Consider the following 26609-nt stretch of genomic DNA (forward strand, 5'->3'; position numbering starts at 1 on the left):
ATATGTTGTAAATCCCATTACTGTGATGTAATTAGTGGCAGTTACATTGATGAGGTCTACAAGATTAGGTAATGTCTTAAGCCAATCTGTTTTGAGTTATAAAAGAGAGAAGCAAGCACAGAGACATGGCGACCTCATACCACCAAGAAAGCAGCGCTGGGGGCAAAGTGCATCCTTGGGACCTGAGGTTCCTGTGCTGAGATGCTCCCAGGCCAAGGGAAGACTGATGACAAGAACCTTCCTCCAGAACTGACAGAGAGAAAGCCTTCCCCTGGAGCCAGCGCTCTGAATTCGGACTTCTAGCCTACTGGACTGTGAGAGAATATACTCTTTGTTAAAGCCATCCACTTGTAGTATTTCTGTTATAGCAGCACTAGATGACTCAGACAGATGCCCTAAGGGATCTCCTGCATTCCAGACATACTCTTCTTTACCTCCATTATGTAATATCAATCCGATTTCCTCTTGGTAGTCTGGATTGATCACACCAGCCAGTATGGTAACTCCCTTCTTTGCCTGCTGATCCAGAGGCATAAGGAGCCCAAAGAGGCCAGGTGACATTCTTAGCTTCCAGTTGAATGGAATCAGTGATGTGTCTCCAGGCAGGAGGATTCCTTCCTTTGTAACTAAGATCTCTTAGCCTGCAAAGCATAAGGTCGTGGGGACAGGAAGCAAAAATCTTGCAGGTGGGTCACTAGGGGTAATAGTGAGTGGTGCCACTCCCATTTCTACCCCTTGATTCCTGGACCCATGAATCCTTGCTATGGAAGAAACAGCACCATATATTGGATGCTGGTTTAGAGCATATACAGCCTCCTGGAGAACACTGCCTCAACTCTGCTAGGTATTGCCACCTAGCTGGCACCATAATTGTGTCTTTGGGAGGCCATTTCATTGTTCTATCAAGTCAGCTGCTTCAGGATGACGGAAAACATGGTAAGACCAGTGAATTCCATGAGCATGGGCCCACTGATGCACTTCATTTGCTGTGAAGTGAGTCCCTTGATCAGAGACAATGCTGTGTGGGATAACATGGTGGTGGATAAGGCATTCTGTAAGTCCACGGATGGTAGTTTTGGCAGAAGCAGGGCGTGCAGGGAAGGCAAGTCCATATCCAGAGTAAGTGTCAGTTCCAGTAAGGACAAAACGCTGCCCTTTCCATGACGGAAGTGATCCAATGTAATCAACTTGCCACCAAGTTGCTGGCTGGTCACCTCAAGGGATGGTGCTATACTGGGGACTCAGTGTTTGTCTCTGCTGCTGGCAGATTGGGCACTCAGCAGTGGCTCTAGCCAAGTCAGCCTTGGTGAGTGTAAGTCCATGTTGCGGGCCCATGCATAACCTCCAACTCTGCCACCATGGCCACATTGTTCATGAGCCCATTTGGCAATGACTGGAGTAGCTGGGGAAAGAGGATTAGTGGTTTCCATAGAACGCATCATCCTATCCACTTGACTGTTAAAATCATCCTCTGCTGAGGTCACCCTTTGGGGAGCATTCATATGAGACACAAATATCCTCACTTCTTGGCCCATTCAGAGAGGTATATACAGATATCTCTTCCCCATAAAGCCTTGTCTCCAATTTTCCAATCGCGTTCCTTCCAAGTCCTTGACTATCCAACCAAACCATTGGCCACAGTCCATGAATCAGTATACAATCGCACATCTGGCCATTTCTCCTTCCAAGCAAAATGAACAACCAGGTGCACTGCTCTAAGTTCTGCCCATTGGGAGGATTTCCCTTCACCACTGTCCTTCAGGGAGGTCCCAGAAAGGGGCTGTAGTGCTGCTGCTGTCCACTTTGGAGTAATGCCTGCATATTGCACAGAATCATCTGTAAACCAGGCACGTGTTTTCTCTTCTTCAGTCAACTGGTCATAAAGAACTCCCCATGAGGCCATAGATGAAGACTAGGAGATGGAAGGTAATGTGACAGGAGTGGAAACCATGGGTATTTGGGCCATTTCCTCACGCAACTTACTTGTGCCTTCAGGTCCTGCTTGGGCCCAATCTTGTATATACTACTTTCAGTTAATGATGGAGTGCTGCTGTGCATGTCCAACTTTATGACTCTGTGGGTCAGACAACACCCGGTTCATGATGGGCAGCTCAGGCCACATGGTGACTTGGTGGCCCATGGTTAAGCGTTCAGTCTCTCCTAAGGCACAGTAACAAGCAAAAAGCTGTTTCTCAAAAGGAGAGTAGATATCTGCAGAGGATGGCAGGGCTTTGCTCCAAAATCCTAAGGGCCTACATTATGATTCACCAGTAGGGGCCTGCCAAAGACTCCAAACAGCATCTCTGCCACAGACACTTCAGGTACCATTGGATCAGCTGGATCACATGGCCCTAGTGGCAGAGTGGCTTGCACAGCAGCCTGAACCTGTTGTAGAGCCTTCTCTTGCTTTGGGCCCCAGTCAAAACTAGCAGCTTTTCAAGTCACTTGATAAACAGGCTGGAGTAGCTCACCCAAATGAGGAATATGTTGCCTCCAAAATCCAAAGAGGCCCACTAGGCACTGTGCTTCCTTTTTAGTTCTGGGAGAGGCCAGATGCAATAACTTATCCTTCACTTTAGAAGGAATATCTTGACATGCCAAATGCCACTGGACCCCTGAAACTTCACTGACGTGGAAGGCGCCTGAATTTTTGTGGAATTAATTTCCCACCCTGTAGCATGCAAATGTTTTATCAATAAGTCCAGAGTCACTGACACTTCTTCCTTACTAGGTCTAATCAGCATAATGTTATCAATGTAACGGACCAGTGTGACATCTTGTGGAAGGGAAAGCCAAGCAAGGTCCCTGCGGACTAAATTATGACATAGAGCTGGAGAGTTGATGTAGCTCTGAGGAAGGCAAGTGAAGGTGTATTGCTGGTCTTGTGAGCTGAAGTAAAACTGCTTCTGGTGGTCCTTTAAAATAGGTATGGAGAAAAAGGCATTCACCAGATCAATAGCTGCATACCAGGAGATGTATTAATTTGCTCAAGTGATGAAACTACATCTGGAACAGCAGCAGCAATTGCAGTCACCACCTGGTTAAATTTTCAATAATCTACTGTAATTATCTAAGATTCATCTGTTTTTTGTACAGGCCACATAGGAGAGTTTGCACAGGCCAAATAGGAAATCACTACCCCTGCATCCTTCAATTCCTTGATGGTGGCAGTAATTTCTGCAATCCCTCCAGGAATGCAGTACTGCTTTTTGTTTACTATTTTCCCAGGTAGGGGTAGTTCTAATGGCTTCCACTTGGCTTTTCCTACCATAATAGCCCTTACTCCATTTGTCAGGGATCCAATATGGGGGTTCTGCCAGTTTCCGAGTATATCTATTCCAATTTGCATTCCAGACCTGGGGAAATCACTACATGATGGGTTCGGGGACCCACTGGACCAACTGTGTGAGGGACATAAGCCAAGACTCCATTAACAACCTGACTTCCATATGCTCCTACTCTGACTGGTGGGCCACAGTGATGCTTTGGGTCTCCTGGAATTAATGCCAGTTCAGAGCAAGTATCCAGTAAATTCCCCAAAAGTCTGATTATTTCCCTTTCCCCGATGAACAGTCACTCTCGTAAAAGGCCATAGATCCCTTTGGTGAAGGCTGGGAGAGAGCTTAGCTGTATATATTTTTGGCAGTGTACTGGAGTCCGTCCTCAAGGGGACCTGGCCTCCCATTCATTCAAGGGGTTGTGGGTCTTTAAACTCACTCAAGTCTGGGAATTGATTGAGGGACCGTGACTCTCTATTCTGGTGATTTGAGTTAGACTGCTGTTCACATGACCTAGAATTCATCCGTTTGTACAGATCAAGTAAATATTTAATAGGTTTCCAATCTATTTCATTCCTAGGGACACCATGACTAAGTAGCCAATGCCATAAGTCCATACGAGTCAGACTATTCTGATCACTCCTTTGACTCTGCTGTGCATTACTGTACCTACACCCTCCATGTCTTTGTCGATTGTATGCAGCCACTTGGCCCCTGCTACCATGGGATCCAATCAGCCCCATTGTAGCTAGGTGCCTTAATTCAGCTTGGGCAGTTCCCAATGTCAGATCTGACTTACATAAAATTACAATCACAATAGTCTTCAAGGACACTGGGGCTCCATTCCCAAATTTGTTCCTCACAGTTGTGGTAAGAGTTGTGACCTCTGGGCATTCCATGTATGGGTCTGTGGGTCTAACCTGATAAATCTGCTCCAGCATGCCAATTTCCCTAAGCCTTTGGATACTTCCACAGTACACAAAGGCAGGTCTGGTATTTCAACTAGGTTTAGTGTAGACGACCCAGCCAAACAAACAATTAGATCCTTTCCCAACTTCTCAAGCTGAAACACTGAATGAAGAACCTGTGCTTGGTGGACCCATATCAATAAACTCAGTCTGATCCATCCTTATGGTCCTTGCACCATTATCCCACACTCTTAATAGCCATTCCCACACATATTCCACAGGTTTCTGTTTGTACATAATAGAAAAGTCGAGGAGGCGGAGCCAAGATGGCGGAATACACAGATGCTTCCGGCAAGACTCTTTACAACAAAGACCTGAAAATATAAGTGAAACAAGTATATTTGTGACAAGCTGGGAGCCCTGAGCTTCAGAGGCAAGCTTAGAAAATGAACTGAGGGGCAGGGGGAGGAAGAGACCATTCAGAAGTGGGGAGGAATTACCACACCTGAATTGTGGGGAGCCCTCAGACACCATTCCCAGAGCAGAGGCAGCAGCAGGCTGGTACTAGCGTTCAGCTGCAGTTTCCTTGGGGAGAAGCAGCCAGCCACACAGTCCACTCACAATTCCGGAACCTGAGGAGAATGGCGCTTTTGGCAAAAGCTAAGTACCTGCATGTATCTTAACGCACCCCCCCCACCCGCAAACTGGCTACAGTGGCTGAATTCCCTGGGCCTGAAATAGGCACTGTTGAGCACCTAGAGCCATCCTCCCAGCCTTGGGGAAGGAAAAAATTTGCATTTGGGGGAAAAGATCATTTGCTAGCTCCACTAACCAGGGGAGCTCAGGACAGAAGCAGCTCCTGTCCAGGCATAAACCATCCGTGGACTTTGAGCACCTTTCCCTTCTGCATGGACCTGTGTGGGCCTATTTTGGGAGAACAGGCACTTGTTGGCAAACTCCAACTGTTTCAGCTGTGTGGTGGAGAAGTGGGTGTTTGAGGTTTGACATTGCTTTGCCTATTAAACAAGGTCCTCACCTACCCACATCAGGGACCTAAGGGCTGGTAGCTCCATTCAGGTCACCCAGCCACCCATGACAGGGGTCCGAAGAGAACTGGTACCTCCCAGTCCTTACAGCCAAAAACTATGGGTGCCCATGGTCTCTCTGCAGAACCCACCCACCTGTGCACTCTAGGGAACAGGGACACACTTTGCTGAGAGACACTTGGGGATCAGTTCTCAGCACCCTGCCTTATTCAGAGTGTGACCCCCTGCTGCAGATACCAGTATATATGCCAATCACCCCTGCCCCTCTAAGACTGTAGGACAGAGCCTGTACCACACACTTGATGATCAGCTATCTGGAAACCTGAGCTGAATTCATACAAGAAAACTGAATGGACACCTAGACTGATATATCTGATAACAGCTCTAAGCACCTGGGCACAGGACATCAGAGCTCCAAAAGTAACCAAGCTAGCTCACTCAAGCAACCCATAGGGCTATACCAAAACAAAGCAAGAAGCTATGACCCAGTAAGCAAGCATAAACTAGTACAATAACTTATAGATGGCTCAGAGACAACAGTCAATATCAAGTCACATAAAGAAACAGACAATGATCACCTCAACAAGGTATCACAACAAAGAATCCAGGGATCTTCTAGATGAAAGTGCATTCCTGGAGTTACCAGATGCAGAATACAAAAGTTTAATATACAGAACCCTTCAAGACATCAGGAAGGAAATGAGGCAATATGCAGAACAAGCCAAGAAACATACAGATAAAGCAACTGAAGAAATTAGAAAGATCATTCAGGTACATAATGAAAAGTTTAATAAGCTGAAAAAGTCCATGGACAGGCAGCAATCAGAAATTCAGAAGATTACCAAAATTACAGAAGTAGAAAACTCAGTAGAAAGTCAGAGGAGCAGAATTGAGCAAGCAGAAGCTAGAATTTCTGAACTTGAAGACAAATCACTTGGCACTAATATATTCGAAAAAAATCAGATAAAGTGATTTAAACAAATGAAGAAACCCTAAGAATCATGTGGGACTCTATCAAGAGAAATAACCTGTGAGTGATTGGAGTACCAGAACAGGGAGTGATAACAGAAAATACAGAGAGAATTGTTGAAGATTTGTTGGCAGAAAACTTCCCTGATATCGTGAAAGATGAGAAGATATCTATCCAAGATGCTCATCAAACTCCACATAAGGTAGATCTTAAAAGAAAGTCACCAAGACATATCATAATCAGGCTTGCCAAAACCAAATAAAGAGAGAATTATAAGAGCAGCAAGGGATAAATGAAAAGTCACCTACAAAGGAGAGCCAATAAAAATAAGCTAAGACTACTTGGCAGAAACCATGCAGGCAAGAAGGCAATGGGATGATATATTAAAGAAAATGAAGGAAAAAAAATTGCCTGTCAAGAATCATATACCCAGCAAAACTGTCTCTTGAATATGAAGGTGAAATTAATACATTTCCAGATAAACACAAGTTGAGGAAATCATAAATACCAAACCAAAACTACAAGAAATACTAAAGGGAGTTCTTTGGTTAGAAAATCAATAATATCTGGTATCAACCCAAGAATAGAACACTGGGCAAATCAGCCAGAAGTCAACACAGACAGGGAAATCCAAAAAAACAAAGCAAGATTATAAAAAAAAAGCTCAGAACAGGGTAACAGTGATGTTATTATATAAAAGAAGACAACATTAGAATAATAAAGAGGGACTAAGAAATGTAATCATACGCCTTCCATACAGAGAGGAAGATATGGTAATACAAAGAAATAAAAGTTAGGTTTAAATTTAGAAAACAGAGGTAAATAATAAGGTAACCACAAAGGAGACAAACAACGCTACTCATCAAAATAAAATACAAGAAAAAAATAGAGACTCAGCAGAAACAAAATCAACAACAACAAATATGAGGAAAGGATGATACATAAAGAAAATCTACTCAGCACATAAAATTAAGTGGGAAAAAGAAACTGTCAACAACACACAAAAAAAGACATCAAAATGATAACACTAAATTCATACCTATCCATAATTACCCTGAATGAAAATGGACTAAATGCAGCAATAAAGAGACAGAGAGAGGTAGAATGGATTAAAAAACAAGATCTGTCTATATGCTGCGTACAAGAGAATGGAAAGGATGGAAAAAAATATATCAAGCAAACACCAATCAAAAAAGACCATGAGTGGCAATATTAATTTCTGACAAAATAGACTTTAAAGTTAAATCCATCATAAAAGATAAGGAAGGAGTCTATATAATGATTAAAGGGACAATATACCAAGAAGATGTACCAAGACGATATAACCATATTAAATATTTATGTACCCAGTGACAGGGTTGCAAGATACATAAAACAAACTCTAACAGCATTGAAAAGTGAGATAGACAACTCCACAATAATAGTAGGAGACTTCAACACAACACTTTCGGTGAAGGACAGGACATCCAGAAAGAAGCTCAATAAAGACACGGAAGATCTAAATGCCACAATCAACAAACTTGATCTCATAGACATATAGAGAACACTCTACCCAACAGCAACCAAGTATAATTTCTTTTCTAGTACACATGGAACATTCTCTACAATAGGCCACATATTAGATCACAAAGCAAGCCTTAGCAGAATCCAAAACATTGAAATATTAAAAAGCATCTTCTCTGACCATAAGCCCATAAAAGCGGAAATCAATAACAACAAAAGCAGGGAAAAGAAATCAAACACTTGGAAACTGAACAATACCCTGCTCAAAAAAGACTGGATTATAGAAGACATTAAGGATGGAATAAAGAAATTCATAGAATCCAATGAGAATGAAAACACTTCCTATCAGAACCTTTGGGACACAGCAAAAGCAGTGCTCAGAGGCCAATTTATATCAATAAATGCACACATCCAAAAAGAAGAATGGGCCAAAAGAATTATCCCTACAACTTGAACAAATAGAAAGAGAGTAACAAAAGAAACCCTCAGGCACCAGAAGAAAACAAATAATAAAAATTAGAGTAGAGCTAAATGAAACAGAAAAAAAAAAAAAAAAAACAGTTGAAAGAATTAACAAGACCAAAAGCGGGTTCTTCGAAAAAAATCAACAAAATTGATAAACCATGGGCCAAACTGAAAAAAGAAAAACAGGAGAGAAAGCAAATAACCCAAATAAGAAATGCGATGGGCGATATTACAACAGATCCAACTGAAATTAAAAGAATCATATCAGATTACTGTGAAAAAATTCTACTCTAAAATTTGAAAACCTAGAAGAAATGGATGAGTTCCTAGAAACACACTAACTACCTAAACACGAACAGAGGTAGAACAACTAAACAGATCCATAACAAAAGAAGAGATTGAAAAGGTAATCAAAAAACTTCCAACAAAAAGAAGCCTGGTCTGGATAGCTTCACTGCAGAGTTCTACCAAACTTTCAGAGAAGGGTTAACACCAGTACTACTAAAGGTATTTCAGAGCATAGAAAAGGATGGCATACTACCAAACTCATTCTATGAAGCCACCATATCCCTGATACCAAAACCAGGTAAAGACACCACAAGAAAAGAAAATTATAGATGCATATCCACCATGAATGTAGATGCAAAAATCCTCAACAAAATTCTAGCCAATACAATTCAACAACATATCAAAAAGATATATATAGGGGGCCAAGATGGCAGAGTAGGTAGATGCTACCTCGGATCCCTCTTCCAACAAAGACTCGGAAAAACAAGTGAATCGATCACGTACATAACAATCTACGAACCCTGAACAACAAACACAGATTTAGAGACGGAAAACGAACAAATATGGGGAAGCAGTGACTGTTTTCGGAGCCTGGAGCCAGCGTCCCAGTCAGCGGATTTTCTGGAAAAACTAGTTTCCCAGTGATGGCTCGGAGACAGCAGTCCATATCAAACCACATAAAGAAGCAGACCATGACAGCTTCTACAACCCCCTAAACAAAAGAATCAAAATCTTTCCCAAATGAAGATACAATCCTGGAATTATCAGATACAGACAGAATATAAAAAACTAATTTACAGAATGCTTCAAGACATCAGAAACGAAATAAGGCAAACTGCAGAAAAAGCCAAGGAACACACTGATAAAACAGTTGAAGAACTCAAAAAGATTATTCAAGAACATAGTGGAAAAATTAATAAGTTGCAAGAATCCATAGAGAGACAGCATGTAGAAATCCAAAAGATTAACAATAAAATTACAGAATTAGACAACACAATAGGAAGTCAGAGGAGCAGATTCGAGCAATTAGAATGCAGAGTGGGAAATCTGGAGGACCAGGGAATTAACACCAACATAGCTGAAAAAAAATCAGATAAAAGAATTAAAAAAAAAAATGAAGAAACCCTAAGAATCATGTGCGACTCTATCAAGAAAGATAACTTGCGTGTGATTGGAGTCCCAGAACAGGGAGGGAGGACAGAAAACACAGAGAAAATAGTTGAAGATCTGCTGACAGAAAATTCCCTGACATCATGAAAGACAAAAGGATATCTATCCAAGATGCTCATCGAACCCCATTTAAGATTGATCCAAAAAGAAAATCACCAAGACATATTATCATCAAACTTGCCAAAACCAAAGATAAAGAGAAAATTTTAAAAGCAGCCAGGGAGAAAAGAAAGGTCTCCTTCAAGGGAGAATCAATAAGAATAAGTTCAGACTACTCAGCAGAAACCATGCAGGCAAGAAGGGAGTGGGACGACACATACAGAGCACTGAAGGAGAAAAACTGCCAGCCAAGGATCATATATCCAGCAAAACTCTCTCTGAAACATGAAGGCAAAATTAAGATATTTACACATAAACATAAGTTTAGAGAATTTGCAAAAACCAAGCCAAAGCTACAAGAAATACTAAAGGATATTGTTTGGTCAGAAAACCAATAATATCAGATACCAGCACAACACAAGGTCACAAAACAGAACATCCTGATATCAACTCAAATAGGGAAATCACAAAAACAAATTAAGATTAATTAAAAAAAAAATGCTCATAACAGGGAATCACTGAAGTCAATATGTAAAAGATCACAATAATCAAAAAGAGGGACTAAATACAGGTGGCATAGAACTGCCATATGGAGAGTGATACAAGGTGATATAGAACAATACAAGTTAGGTTTTTACTTAGAAAAATAGGGGTAAATATTAAGGTAACCACAAAGACGTATAACAACTCCATAACTCAAGATAAAAGCCAAGAAAAACGTAACAACTCAACAAACATAAAGTCAAACACTACGAAAATGAGGATCTCACAATTTACTAAGAAAAACGCCTCAGCACAAAAAAGTTATGTGGAAAAATGAAAATGTCAACAACACACATAAAAAGGCATCAAAATGACAACACTAAACACTTATTTATCTATAATTACGCTGAATGTAAATGGACTAAATGCACCAATAAAGAGACAGAGAGTCTCGGACTGGATAAAGAAACACGATCCGTCTATATGCTGCCTACAAGAGACACACCTTAGACTTAGAGACACAAACAAACTAAAACTCAAAAGATGGAAAAAAATATATCAAGCAAACAATAAGCAAAAAAGAAGAGGAGTAGCAATATTAATTTCTGACAAAATAGACTTTAGACTTAAATCCACCACAAAGGATAAAGAAGGACACTATATAATGATAAAAGGGACAACTGATCAGGAAGACATAACCATATTAAATATTTATGCACCCAATGACAGGGCTGCAAGATACATAAATCAAACTTTAACAGAACTGAAAAGTGAGATAGACACCTCCACAATTATAGTAGGAGACTTCAACACACCACTTTCGGAGAAGGACAGGACATCCAGTAAGAAGCTCAATAGAGACACGGAAGACCTAATTACAACAATCAACCAACTTGACCTCATTGACTTATACAGAACTCTCCACCCAAATGCTGCAAAGTATACTTTTTTTTCTAGTGCACATGGAACATTCTCTAGAATAGACCATATATTAGGTCATAAAACAAACCTTTGCAGAATCCAAAACATCGAAATATTACAAAGCATCTTCTCAGACCACAAGGCAATAAAACTAGAAATCAATAACAGAAAAACTAGGGAAAAGAAATCAAATACTTGGAAAATGAACAATACCCTCCTGAAAAAAGACTGAGTTATAGAAGACATCAAGGAGGGAATAAGGAAATTCATAGAATGCAACGAGAATGAAAATACTTCCTATCAAAACCTCTGGGACACAGCAAAAGCAGTGCTCAGAGGCCAATTTATATCGATAAATGCACACATACAAAAAGAAGAAAGAGCCAAAATCAGAGAACTGTCCCTACAACTTGAACAAATAGAAAGTGAGCAACAAAAGAATCCATCAGGCACCAGAAGAAAACAAATAATAAAAATTAGAGCTGAACTAAATGAATTAGAGAACAGAAAAACAATTGAAAGAATTAACAAAGCCAAAAGCTGGTTCTTTGAAAAAATTAACAAAATTGATAAACCATTGGCTAGACTGACTAAAGAAATACAGGAAACAAATACCCCGAATAAGAAACGAGAAGGGCCACATCACAACCGACCCAACTGAAATTAGAAGAATCATATCAGATTATTACAAAAAATTGTACTCTAACAAATTTGCAAACCTAGAAGAAATGGATGAATTCCTGGAAAAACACTACCTACCTATACTAACACATTCAGAAGTAGAACAACTAAATAGACCCACATTCAGAAGTAGAACAACTAAATAGACCCATAACAAAAAAAGAGATTGAAACGGTAATCAAAAAACTCTCAACAAAAAAAAAGCCCTGGCCCAGACGGCTTCACTGCAGAGTTCTACCAAACTTTCAGAGAAGAGTTAACACCACTACTACTAAAGATATTTCAAAGCATAGAAAATGACGGAATACTACCCAACTCATTCTATGAAGCCACCATTTCCCTGATACCAAAACCAGGTAAAGACATTACAAAAAAAGAAAATTACAGACCTATATCCCTCATGAACATAGATGCAAAAATCCTCAACAAAATTCTAGCCAATAGAATTCAACAACATATCAAAAAAATAATTCACCATGACCAAGTGGGATTCATACCAGGTATGCAGGGATGGTTCAACATTAGAAAAACAACTAATGCAATCCACCACATAAATAAAACAAAGGACAAGAATCACATGATTTTATCCATTGATGCAGAAAGGCATTTGACAAAGTTCAACACCCATTCAGGATAAAAACTCTCAGCAAAATAGGAATTGAAGGAAAATTCCTCAACATAATAAAGGGCATCTATGCAAAGCCAACAGCCAACATCACTCTAAATGGAGAGAGCCTGAAAGCATTTCCCTTGAGAACAGGAACCAGACAAGGATGCCCTTTATCACCGCTCTTATTCAACATCGTGCTAGAAGTCCTAGCCAGAGCAATTAGGCTAGACGAAGAAATAAAGGGCATCCAGATTGGCAAAGAGGAAGTAAAATTATCTCTATTTGCAGATGACATGATCTTATACACAGAAAACCCCAAGGAATCCTCCAGAAAACTACTGAAACTATTAGAAGAGTTTGGCAGAGTCTCAGGGTATAAGATAAACATACAAAAATCACTTGGATTCCTCTACATCAACAAAAAGAACATCGAAGAGGAAATAACCAAATCAATACCATTCACAGTAGCCCCCAAGAAGATAAAATACTTAGGAATAAATCTTACTAAAGATGTAAAATACCTATACAAAGAAAACTACAAAGCTCTACTACAAGAAATTAAAAACGATATACTTAAATGGAAAAACATACCTTGCTCATGGATAGGAAGACTCAACATAGTAAAAATGTCTATTCTACCAAAAGCCATCTATACATACAATGCACTTCCGATCCAAATTCCAATATCATTTTTTCAGGTGACAGAGAAACAAATCACCAATTTCATATGGAAGGGAAAGAAGCCTCGGATAAGCAAAGCATTACTGAAAAAGAAGAAGAAAGTGGGAGGCCTCACTCTACCTGATTTCAGAAGCTATTATACAGCCACAGTAGTCAAAACAGCCTGGTACTGGTACAACAACAGGCACATAGACCAATGGAACAGAATCGAGAACCCAGATATAAATCTATCCACGTATGAGCAGCTGAGATTTGACAAAGGCCCAGTGTCAGTTCACTGGGGAAAGATAGGCTTTTTAACAAATGGTGCTGGCATAACTGGATATCCATTTGCAAAAAAATGAAACAGGACCCATACCTTACACCAAGCACAAAAACTAACTCCAAGTGGATCAAAGACTCAAACATAAAGACTAAAACGATAAAGATCATGGAAGAAAAAATAGGGACCACCCTAGGAGCCCTAATACAAGGAATAAACAGAATACAAAACATTACCAAAAATGACGAAGAGAAACCAGGTAACTGGGAGCTCCTAAAAATCAAACACCTATGCTCATCTAGACTTCACCAAAAGAGTAAAAAGACCACCTACAGATTGGGAAAGAATTTTCAGCTATGACATCTCCGACCAGCGCCGGATCTCTAAAATCTACATGATTCTGTCAAAACTCAACCACAAAAAGACAAACAACCCAATCAAGAAGTGGGCAAAGGATATGAACACACACTTCACTAAAGAAGATATTCAGGCAGCTAACAGATACATGAGAAAATGTTCTCGATCATTAGCCATTAGAGAAATGCAGATTAAAACTACGATGAGATTCCATCTCACTCCAACAAGGCTGGCATTAATCCAAAAACACAAAATAATAAATGTTGGAGAGGCTGCGGAGAGATTGGAACTCTTATACACTGCTGGTGGGAATGTCAAATGGTACAACCACTTTGGAAATCTATCTGGCGTTATCTTAAACAGTTAGAAATAGAACTACCATACAACCCAGAAATCCCACTCCTCGGAATATACCCTAGAGAAACAAGGGCCTTCACACAAACAGATATATGCACACCCATGTTTATTGCACCTCTGTTTACAATAGCAAAAAGCTGGAAGCAACCAAGGTGTCCATCAAAGGATGAATGGGTAAATAAATTGTGGTATATTCACACAGTGGAATACTACGCATCGATAAAGAACAGTGACGAATCTGTGAAACATTTCATAACATGGAGGAACCTGGAAGGCATTATGCTGAGCGAAATCAGTCAGAGGCAAAAGGACAAATATTGTATAAGACCACTATTATAAAAAAAAAAAAAAAGATCTTGAGAAATAGTATAAACTGAGAAGAACACATACTTTTGTGGTTATGAGGTGGGGAGGGAGGGAGGGAGGGAGGGAGAGGGTTTTTTACTGATTAATTAGCAGATAAGAACTGCTTTAGGTGAAGGGAAGAACAACACTCAATACATGGAAGGTCAGCTCAACTGGACTGGACTGGACCAAAAGCAAAGAAGTTTCCGGGATAAACTGAATACTTCAAAGGTCAGCGGAGCAAGGGTGGGGGTTTGGGAACCATGGTTTAAGGGGACTTCTAAGTCAATTGGCAAAATAATTCTATTATGAAAACATTCTGCATCCCACTTTGAAATGTGGCATCTGGGGTCTTAAATGCTAACAAGCGGCCATCTAAGATGCATCAATTGGTCTCAACCCACCTGGATCAAAGGAGAATGAAGAACACCAAGGTCACACGACACCTAAGAGCCCAAGAGACAGAAAGGGCCACATGAACCAGAGACCTACATTATCCTGAGACCAGAAGAAATCGTTGGTGCCCGGCCACAATCGATGACTGCCCTCACAGGGAGCACAATAGAGAACCCCTGAGGGAGCAGGAGATCAGTGGGATGCAGACCCCAAATTCTCATAAAAAGACCATAGTTAATGGTCTGGATGTGACTAGAGGAATCCCAGCAGTCATAGTCCCCAAACCTTCTGTTGGCACAGGATGGGAACCATTCCCGAAGACAATTCATCAGACATGAAAGGGACAGGACAGTGGGTGGGAGAGAGATGCTGATGAAGAGTGAGCTAATTATATCAGGTGGACACTTGAGACTGTCTTGGCATCTCCTGCCTGGAGGGGGGATGGGAGGATAGAGAGAGTTGGAGGCTGGCAAAGTTTTCACGAAAGGAGAGACTGGAAGGGCTGACTCATTAGGGGGAAAGCAAGTGGGAGTAAGGAGTAAGATGTATATTAACTTATATGTGACAGACTGACTTGATTTGTAAACGTTCACTTGAAGCTCAATAAAAGTTAATAAAAAAAAAAGAAAATAAAATTTTAAAGATTTGGATATTAAAAATATATATATATATATAGATATATACACTATGACTAAGTGGGATTCATACCAGGTATGCAGGGATGGTTCAACATTAGAAAAATAACTAATGCAATCCACCACATAAATAAAACAAAAGACAAGAATCACATGATTTTATCAATTGATGAAGAAAACGCATTTGGCAAAGTTTAACACCGATTCAGGATAAAAACTCTCAGCGAAATAGGAATGGAAGGAAATTCCCCAACATAATAAAGGGCATTTATACAAAGCCAACAGCCAACATCACCCTAAATGGAGAGAGCCTGAAAGCATTCCCATCGAGATCGGGAACCAGACAAGGATGCCCTTTATCACCGCTCTTATTCAACATTGTGTTGGAGGTCCTAGCCAGAGCAATTAGGCTAGACGAAGAAATAAAGGGCATCCAGATTGGCAAGGAAGAAGTAAAAGTATCTCTATTTGCAGATGACATGATGTTATACACAGAAAACCCTAAGGAATCCTCCAGAAAACTACTGAAACTAATAGAAGAGTTCAGCAGAGTATCGGGATACAAGATAAACATACAAAAATCAGTTGGATTCCTCTATACCAACAAAAAGAACATAGAAGAGGAAATCACCAAATCAATGCCATTTACGTCACCTCCCAGAAGATAAAATACTTAGGAATAAATCTTATCAGAGATGTAAAAGACTTATACAAAGAAAACTACAGTACACTTCTGCAAGAAACCAAAAGAGACTTACATGAGTGGAAAAACATACCTTGCTCATGGATAGGAAGACTTAACATTATAAAAATGTCTATTCTACCAAAAACGATCTATACATTTAATGCAATTCCGATCCAAATCCCAATGACATTGTTTAATGAGATGGAGAAACAAATCACCAACTTCATATGGAAGGGAAAGAGGCCCTGGATAAATGAGGCATTACTGAAAAAGAAGAACAAAGTGGGAGGCCTTACTTTACCTAATTTTAGAACCTATTTTACTGCCACAGTAGTCAAAACAGCCTGGTACTGGTACAACAGATACATGGACCAATGGAACAGAATTGAGAATCCAGACATAAATGCATCCACATATGAGCAGTTGATATTTGACAAAGGCCCCAGAACAGTTAAATGGGGAAAAGACTGTCTTTTTAACAAATGGTGCTGGCATAACTGGACATCCATCTGCAAAAAAAAAAAAAAAAAAGAAACGAGACCCCTACCTCACTCCATGCACAAAAAAGAGCCCAAAATGGATCAAAGACCTAAATATAAAATCTAAAACAATAAAGATCATGGAAGAAAAAATAGGGACAACGTTAGGAGCCCTAATACATGGGATAAACAGTATACAAAACATTATAAAGAAAATTAGATAACTGGGATAATTATAAAGATAATTATAAAGAAAAAATTAGATAACTGGGATCTCCTAAAAATCAAATACCTATGCTCATCCAAAGACTTTACCAAAAGAGTACAAAGACTACCTACAGTCTGGGAAAAAGGTTTTAGCTATGACATTTCCGATCAGTACCTGATCTCTAAAATCTACATGATACTGCAAAAACTTAACTACAAAAAGACAAATAACCCAATTAAAAAATGGGCAAAAGATATGAATAGACACTTCACTAAAGAAGACATTGAGGTAGCCAATAGATACGTGAGGAAATGTTCATGATCATTACCCATTTAAAAAATGCAGATCAAAACTACAATGAGATTTCATCTCACTCCAACAAGGCTGCCATTAATCCAAAAAACACAACAAATGTTGGAGAGGCTGTGGAGAGATTGGAACACTTATACACTGCTGGTGGGAATGTCAAATGGTACAACCACTTTGGAAATCGATTTGGCGGTTCCTTAAAAAGCTAGAAGTAGAACTCGCATACAATCCAGCAATCCCACTCCTGAGAATATATCCTAGAGAATTAAGAGCCTTTACATGAACAGATAAATGCACACCCATGTTTATTACAGCACTGTTTACAATAGCAAAAAGATGGGAGCAACCAAGGTGCCCATCAATGGATGAATGGATAAATAAATTATGGTACATTCACACAATGGAATACTATCCATTGTTTAAGAACAGTGAGGAATCTGTGAAACATTTCATAACATGGAGGATCCTGGAAGGCATCACGCTGAGTTAAATTAGTCAGTAGCAAAAGGACAAATATTGTATAAGACCACTATTATAAGAACTTGAGAAATAGTTTAAACTGAGAAGAAAACATTCTTTTGTGGTTACGAGAGGAGTGAGGGAGGAAGGGAGGCAGGGAGGGTGGGAAAGGGGTAGTCACTAATTAGATGGTAGATGAGAACTATTTAGGTGAAGAGAAAGACAACACAAAATACAGGGGAGGTCAGCAAAACTGGGCTAAACCAAAAGCAAAGAAGTTTCCTGAATAAACTGAATGCTTTGAAGGCCAGTGAAGCAGGGGCAGTGGTTTGACATCTAAGTCAGGGGACATCTAAGTCAACTGGCATAATAAAACCTATTAAGAAAACATTCTGCATCCTACTTTGAAGAGTGCCTTCTGGGGTCTTAAACACTAGCAAGCGGCCATCTGAGATGCATCAATTGGTCTCAACCCACCTGGATCAAAGGAGAATGAAGAACACCAAGGACACAAGGTAATTACGAGCCCAAGAGACAGAAAGGGCCACAAGAGACTACATCACCCTGAGGCTAGGAGAACTAGATGGTGCCTGGCTACAACCGATGACTGGCCTGACAGGCAACACAACAGAGAACCCCTGACGGAGCAGGAGAGCAGTCGGATGCAGACCCCAAATTCTCATAAAAAGACCAGACTTAATGGTCTGACTCAGAGTGGAAGGACCCTGGTGGTCGTGGCCCCTAGGCCTTCTGTTGGCCCAGGACAGAAGCCATTCCTGAAGCCAACTCTTCAGAGATGGATTGGACTGGACAATGGGTTGGAGAGGGATACTGGTGAGGAGTGAGCTTCTTGGATCAGGTGGACACTTGAGACTATGTTGGCATCTCCTGCCTGAAGTGGAGATGAGATGGTAGAGGGGGTTAGAAGCTGGCGAAATGGACACAAAAAGGGAGAGTGGAGGGAGGCAGCGGGCTGTCTCATTAGGGGGAGTGTAATTCGGAGTGTGTAGCAAGGTGTATATGGGCTTTTGTGTGAGAGACTGACTTGATTTGTAAACTTTCACTTAAAGCACAATAAAAAGTATAAAAAGAAAAAGTCAAGTAGTTCTTTTGCAGTGTAGCATGCCTCCTCCTGGGTCACACTTTATATTTCACCTGTTGGGGCTTGCTGGGACTTAAGTGTAGTTATTGGTCTAGAAGCCAGAATAAGTACTATGGAATTGTTTTGAAAACATTCAACATTGTCTTGTAAAATATCTACCTCAGGTGATGCCCCAAGCAATGACTCTGGCAAGGGTTCTTTAGAGGCAGTTGGGCTACCACTAATCTCATTAGATGGGAGTGGAGGGGCTAATGATTTTTCTGGGCAGGTAGTGTAGCACATAAGCGTGAAGTAATCTCTTCAGATGGGAGTGATTCTATTGACAGGAGTGATTCAACTGGAATTAGGGACTTAGTGTCTCCAGCTTCCTGATTATCTACCCATTTGTCCCCATTCCAAATTTCAGGATCCCATTTCTCCCCAATCAATGACTTCATTTTAACTGCAGACACCTCTCGAGGTTGGCAATTATGCTGGCATTGTAATTCAGCCATTCTTACAATAAGAGTCTGGGTTGAAGAGGCGGGGCCAAGATGAAAGAATACCAACAAACTTTCTGTGACACCTGTTACAACAAAGACCCAAAAAAACAAGTGAAACAATTAGATTTGTGACAACCTAGGAGCCCTGAACATCAAAGGCAAGGTTAGAAAAGGGACTGAGTGGCACAGGGAGGGAGAGACAGCTCAGAAATGGAGAGGAGTTGCCAGACCTGAATCACTGGGATCCCTCAGGCACCATTACTGGAAGTAGCTGTGGTGGGCTGGTGGTAGAGTTCAGCCACAGCTTCCTCAGTGAGAAGCAGCTAGCTGCACAGCCCACTCACACCTCCAAACCTAGAGAAGAATGTTGCTCTCGGCAAAAGCTAAGTACCTGCAAGTATTTTAACACGCCCCCAGCCCACAAGCCGGCTTCAGTGGCTGTTGATTTCCCTGGGCCTGAGACAGGCCCTATGTAGCGCCCAGAGCCATCCTCCCAGCCTTGGAGTATTAATAAATTCACAATCGTGGGAAAAGATAATTTGCCAGCTCCACCAACTGGGGGAGCTCAGGACAGAAGCAGCTCCTGTCCAGGCATAAATGGTCCATGGATATTGAATACCTTTTCCCCCTGCATGGACCTGTGTGGGCCTATTTCAGGAAAACAAGCACTTGATGGCAGACTGAAACCATTTCAGCTGTGCAGTGAAGAGGTGGGTGTTTGATATTTGGCACCACTTTGCCTATTAAACATGGTCCTCACCTACCCACATCAGGGGTATAAGGACTGGTGGCTCCACTCAGGTCACCCAGTCACCCATGACAGAGGTCCAAGGATAATTGGTACCTCCCAGTCCTTACAACCAAAAGCATTGGGTGCCCAAGGTCAGTCTGCAGAACCCACCCACCTATATGCTCTAGGGAACAGGTACACGCTTTCCTCACAGACACTCACGGAATGATTCTCAGCTGCCTGCCTTGTTCAGAGCTTGACCCCTGCTGCAATCAGATACCTACACCAATAACCCCTGCTCTCTAAGACTGTAGGATAGAGCTCATACCACACACTTGCTGATCAGCTACCTGGACATCTGAGCTGAATTCATACAAGAAAAATGAATGGACTGCTAGACTGATATACATGATACCAGCTGTAGCCATCTGGTGATAGGACATCAGCGCTTCAAAGGCAAAAATAATCAAGCTAGCTAACTCAAACAACCCTTTGGGCATATCAAAATAAAACAAAGCAATTAGTTAGGATACAGTAAGCAAACATAAAATAAACTAATACATTAACTTATACATGGCTCGGAGACAACAGTCAATATCAAGTCACATAAAGAAACAGAATATGACTGCCTCAACAAGCTCTCAGAACAAAGAATCAATGGATCTTCTGGATGAAGGTGCCTTCCTGGAATTACCAGAGGCAGAATTCAAAAGATTAACATACAGAACTCTTCAAGACATCAGAAGGAGATTAGGAAACAGATCAGGCAATACACAGAACAAGGCAAGGAACACACAGATAAACTAGGTGAAGAAATTTAAAAAGTTATTCAAGAACATAATGAAAAATTTAATAAGTTGCAAGAATCTATAGAGAGACAGCCATTAGAAGTTCAGAAGATTAACAATAAAATTACAGAATTAGACAACTCAGTAGAAAGTCAGAGGAGCAGAATTGAGGAAGTGGAAGGCAGAGTTAGCGAATGTGAAGATAAAGCACTTGGCACCAATATATTTGAAGAAAAATCAGATAAAAGAATTTTAAAAAATGAAGAAACCTTAAGAATCATGTGAGACTCCATCAAGAGAAATAACATATGAGTGGTTACAGTATCAGAACAGGGAGGGACAATGGATAATACACACAGAATTATTGAAGATTTGTTGGCAGAAAACTTTCCTGATATCATGGAAGATGAGAAGATATCAATCCAAGATGCTCATCAAACTCCACATAAGGTAGATTCTAAAAGAAAGTCACCAAGACATAATCAAACTGGCCAAAACCAAACATAGAGAATTTTAAGAGCAGCTAGGGATAAATGAAAAGTCACCTACAAAGGAGAGTCAATAAGAATAAGCTTGGACTACTTGGCAGACACCATGCAGGCAAGGAGGCAATGGGATGACTTATATAAAGCACTGAAGGAAAGAAAATTGCAAGCCAAGAATCATATATCCAGCAAAACTGTCTCTCAAGTACGAAGGTGAAATTAGGACATTTCCAGACAAACGGAAGTTTAAGGAAGTATTAAACACCAAACCAAAACTACAAGAAATACTAAAGGGAGTTCTTTGGTCAGAAGATCAATACTATCAGGTATCAACCCAAGACTAGAACACTGGACAGAGCAATCAGAGGTCAACCCAGACAGGGAAATCACAAAAATAAATCAAGATTAAAAAAAACTCAAAACAGGGAAACAGCGATGTTATTATGTAAAAGAAGACAACATTTAAACAATAAAGAGGGACTAAGAAGTGCAGTCAGAGATCTTTCATATGGAGAGGAAGATAAGGCGATACAAAGAAATGAAAGTTAGGTTTAAACTTAGAAAAATAGGGGTAAATATTAAGGTAACCACAAAAGAGACTAACTATCCTACTCATCAAAATAAAATACAAGAGAAAAATAAAGACTCAGCAGAAACAAAAACGAGTAAGAGTAAGAGACAATATATAAAGACAAACTACTCAGCACAAAAAATTAAGTGGGCAAAAGAAACTGTCAATAACGTACACGAAAAGACATCAAAATGACAGCACTAAACTCATACCTATCTATAATCACGCTGAATGTAAATGGACTAAATGTACCAGTAAAGAGACAGAGAGTGGCAGGATGGATTTAAAAAACAAAACAAAAAAACACGATCCATCTATATGCCGCCTACAACAGACACACCTTAGACTTAGAGACACGAGCAAACTAAAACTCAAAGGATGGAAAAAAAAATATATTAAGCAAACAACTCTCAAAAAAGAGCAGGGTTGGCAGTATTAATTTCCAACAAAAATAGACTTTAAAGTTAAATATACCACAAAGGATGAGGAAGGATGCTATATAATGATTAAAGGGGCAAGATACCAAGAGGATTTAGCCATATTAAATATTTATGCTTGACAGGGCTGCAAGATACATAAAACAAACTCCAACAGCATTGAAAAGTGAGATAGACAGCTCCACAATCATAGCAGAGACTTCAACACATCACTTTCAGTGAAAGACAGGACATCCAGAAAGAAGCTCAATAAAGACACGGAAGATCTAAATGCCACAATCAACAAACTTGACTTCATAGGCGTATACAGTACACTCCATCCAACAGCGGCCAAGTATACTTTCTTTTCCATCGCACCTGGAACATTCTCTAAAATAGGCCACATATTAGATCATAAAGCAAGCCTTAGCAGAATCCAAAACATTGAAATATTACAAAGCATCTTTTCCAAAAATAAGGCCATAAAAATAGAAATCAATAACAGAAAAAGTGGGAAAAGAAATCAAACAGTTGAAAACTAACCAATATCCTCATCAAAAAAGACTGGGTTATAGAAGACATTAAGGAAGGAATAAAGAAATTCATAGACTCCAATGAGAATGAAAACACTTCTTATCAGGACCTTTGGGACACAGAGAAAGCAGTGCTTAGAGGTCAATTTATTTCAATAAGTATACACTTCCAAAAAGAAGAAAGGGCCAAAATCAAAGAATTACCCTACAACTTGAAGAAATAGAAAGAGAGCAACAAAAGAAATCCTGAGGAACCAGAAGAAAGCAAATAATAAAAATTAGAGCAAATTAAATGAAATAGAAAGCAGAAAAACAATTGAAAGAGTTAGCAAGACCAAAAGCTGGTTATTTGAAAAAATTAACAAAATTGATAAACCATTGGCCAAACCCACAAAAGAAAACAGGAGAGGAAGCAAATAACCCAAATAAGAAATGAGATGGGAATATTACAACAGACCCAAATGAAATTAAAAGAATTATATCAGATTACTACAAAAAAATTGTACTCTGACAAATTTGAAAACCTAGAAGAAATGGATGAATTCCTAGAAACACACTACCTACCGAAACTAACACAAACAGAGGTAGAACAACTAAATAAACCCATAACAAAAGAAGAGATTGAAAAGGTAATTTTAAAAAATCCCCAAAAGAAAAAGCCCTGGCCTGGAGGGCTTCACCACAGAGTCCTACCAAACTTTCAGAGAAGAGTTAACACCACTACTACTAAAGGTATTTCAGAGCATAAAAAAGGACGGACTACTTCCAAACTCATTCTATGAAGCCAGCATATTCTTGATATACCAAAACCAGGTAAAGACACCACAAAAAAAGAAAATTACAGACCCATATCCCTCATGAACTTAGATGCAAAAAACCTCAACAAAATTCTCGCCAACAGAATTCAACAACATATCAAAAAAATAATTCACCATGACCAAGCAGGATTCAAATATTATGCAGGGATGCTTCAACATTAGAAAAATGACTAATGTAATCCATCATATAAATAAAACAAAAGACAAGAACCACATGATTTTATCAATTGATGCAGAAAAGGCATTTGACAAGGTTCAACACCCATTTACAACGAAAACTCTCAGCGAAATAAGAATAGAAGGAAAATTCCTCAACTTAATAAAGGGCATTTATACGAAGCCAACAGCCAACATCATCCTAAATGGAGAGAGTCTGAAAGCATTCCCTTTGAAAACGGGAATCAGACAAGGACCCCCGTTATCACCACTCTTATTTAACATTGTGCTGGAGGTCCTAGTCAAAGCAATTAGGTTAGATAAAGAAATAAAGGGCCTTCAGATTGGTAAGATAGAAGTAAAAGTATCTCCATTTGCACACGACCTGATCTTATACACAGAAAACCCTAAAGAATCCTCAAGAAAACTACTGAAACTAATAGAAGAGTTCAGCAGAGTATCAGCACACAAGATAAACAAAAATTCAGCTGGATTCCTCTACACCAACAAAGAGAACATTGAGGAGGAAATCACCAAATCAATACTATTTACAGTAGCCCCCAGGAAGATAAAATACTTAGGAATAAATCTTACCAGAGATGTAAAAGACCTATAAAAAAAACTACAAGACCCTACTGCAAGAAACCAAAAGAGACCTACATAAGTGAAAAAATATACCCTGCTCATGGATAGGAAGACTTAACATCTTAAAAATATCTATTTAACCAAAAGTCATGTATAGATACAATGCAATTCTGATTCAAATTCCAACAACATTTTTTACTGAGACGGAGAAACAAATCACCAACTTCATATGGAAGAGAAAGAGGCCCCGGATAAGTAAAGCATTTCTGAAAAAGAAAAAGAAAAAAGTGGGAGGCCTCACTCTATCTGATTAGAACCTATTATACTGCTACAGTCGTCAAAACAGCCTGGTATTGATACAACAACAGATACATATACCAATGGAACGGAACTGAGAATCCAGACATAAATCCATCCATACATGAATGGCTGATATTTGACAAAGGCCCAAAGTCAGTTAAGTGTGGAAAAGACAATCTTTTTAACAAATGATGCTGGAATGACTGGATATCCGCCTGCAAAAAAATGAAACAAGACCCATACCTCACACCACGCACAAAAACTAACTCAAAATGGATCAAAGACCTAAATATAAAATCTAAAACGATAAAGATGATGGAAGAAAAAATAGGGACAATGCTAGGAGCCCTAATACATGGAATAAATAGTATACGAAACACTACTAACTATGCAGAAGAGAAACTAGATAACTGGGAGCTCCTAAAAATCAAATACCTATGCTCATCCAAAAACTTCTCCAAAAGAGTACCTACAGACTGGGAAAATGTTTTTAGCTATGACATTTCCGATCAGCTTCCGATCTCTAAAATCTACATCATACTGCAAAAACTCAACTACAAAAAGACAAATAACCCAATAAAAAATGGGCAAAGAATATGAACGGACACTTCACTAAAGAAGACATTCAGGTAGCCAACAGATACATGAGGAAACACTCACGATCATTAGCCATTAGAGAAATGCAAATCAAAACTACAATGAGATTCCATCTCACTCCAACGAGGCTGGCATTAATCCAAAAAACACAAAATAATAAACATTGGAGAGGTTGTGGAGAGACTGGAACACTTATACACTGCTGGTGGGAATGTAAAATAGTACAACCACTTTGGAAATCAATTTGGCACTTTTAAAAACTAGAAATAGAATTATCATACTACCCAGCAATCCCACTCCTCAGAATATATCCTAGAGAAATAAGAGCCTTTACACGAACAGATATATGCACACCCATGTTCACGGCAGCACTGTTTACAATAGCAAAAAGATGGAAACAACCAAGATGCCCATCAAGGGATGAATGGATAAATTATGGTATATTCACACAATGGAATACTACACATCAATAAAGAGAAATGATAAATCCATGAAACATTCATAACATGGAGGAATCTGGAAGGCACTATGCTGAGTGAAATTAGTCAGTTGCAAAAGGACAAACATTGCATAAGACTACTATTATAATAACTGGAGAAACAGTTTAAACCGAGAAGAAAATATTCTTTGATGGTTACAAGAAGGGGGAGGGAGAGAGGGAGGGAGAGGGGTTTTCACTTATTAGATAGTACATAAGCATTATTTTAGGTGAAGGGAAAGACAACACACAATACAGGCGAGGTCAGCACAACTGGACTAAACTAAAAGCAATGAAGTATCCTAAGTAAACTGAATGCTTCAAAGGCCAGCATAGCAGGGGCAGGGGTTTAGGGATGATGGTTTCAGGGGGCATCTAAGTCAATTGGCATAATAAAATCTATTTAGAAAACATCCTGCATCCCACTTAGGAGAGTGGCTTCTGGGGTCTTAAATGCTAGCAAGCTGCCATCTAAGATGTATCAATGGCTCTCAACCCACCTAGAGCAAAGAAGAACGAAGAACACCAAAGACACAAGGTAATTATGCTCCCAAGAGACAGAAAGGACCACATAAACCAGAGACTGCATCAGCCTGAGGCTAGAAGAGCTAGATGGTGCCTGGCTACAACCAGTGACTTCCCTGACAGGGAGCACAACGGAGAGCTCCTGAGGGTGCAGAAGAGCAGTCGGATGCAGACCCCAAATTCTCATTAAGAGACCAGACTTAATTGGTCTGACTGAGACTAGAAGGACCCAGGAGGTTATGGCCCCCAGACATTCTGTTAGCCCAAGACAGGAGCCGTTCCCAAAGCCAACTCTTCAGACAGGGAATGGACTGGACTGTGGGATAGAAAATGATACTGGTGAAGAACGAGCTTCTTGGGTCAAGTAGACACAAGACTACGTTGGCATCTCCTGTCTGGAGAGGAGATAAGAGAGCAGAGGGCGTCAGAAGCTGGCCAAATGGACAAA

This window comes from Loxodonta africana, chromosome 14, assembly GCF_030014295.1.
Source record: "Loxodonta africana isolate mLoxAfr1 chromosome 14, mLoxAfr1.hap2, whole genome shotgun sequence".
NCBI classification, from domain to species: Eukaryota; Metazoa; Chordata; class Mammalia; order Proboscidea; family Elephantidae; genus Loxodonta; species Loxodonta africana.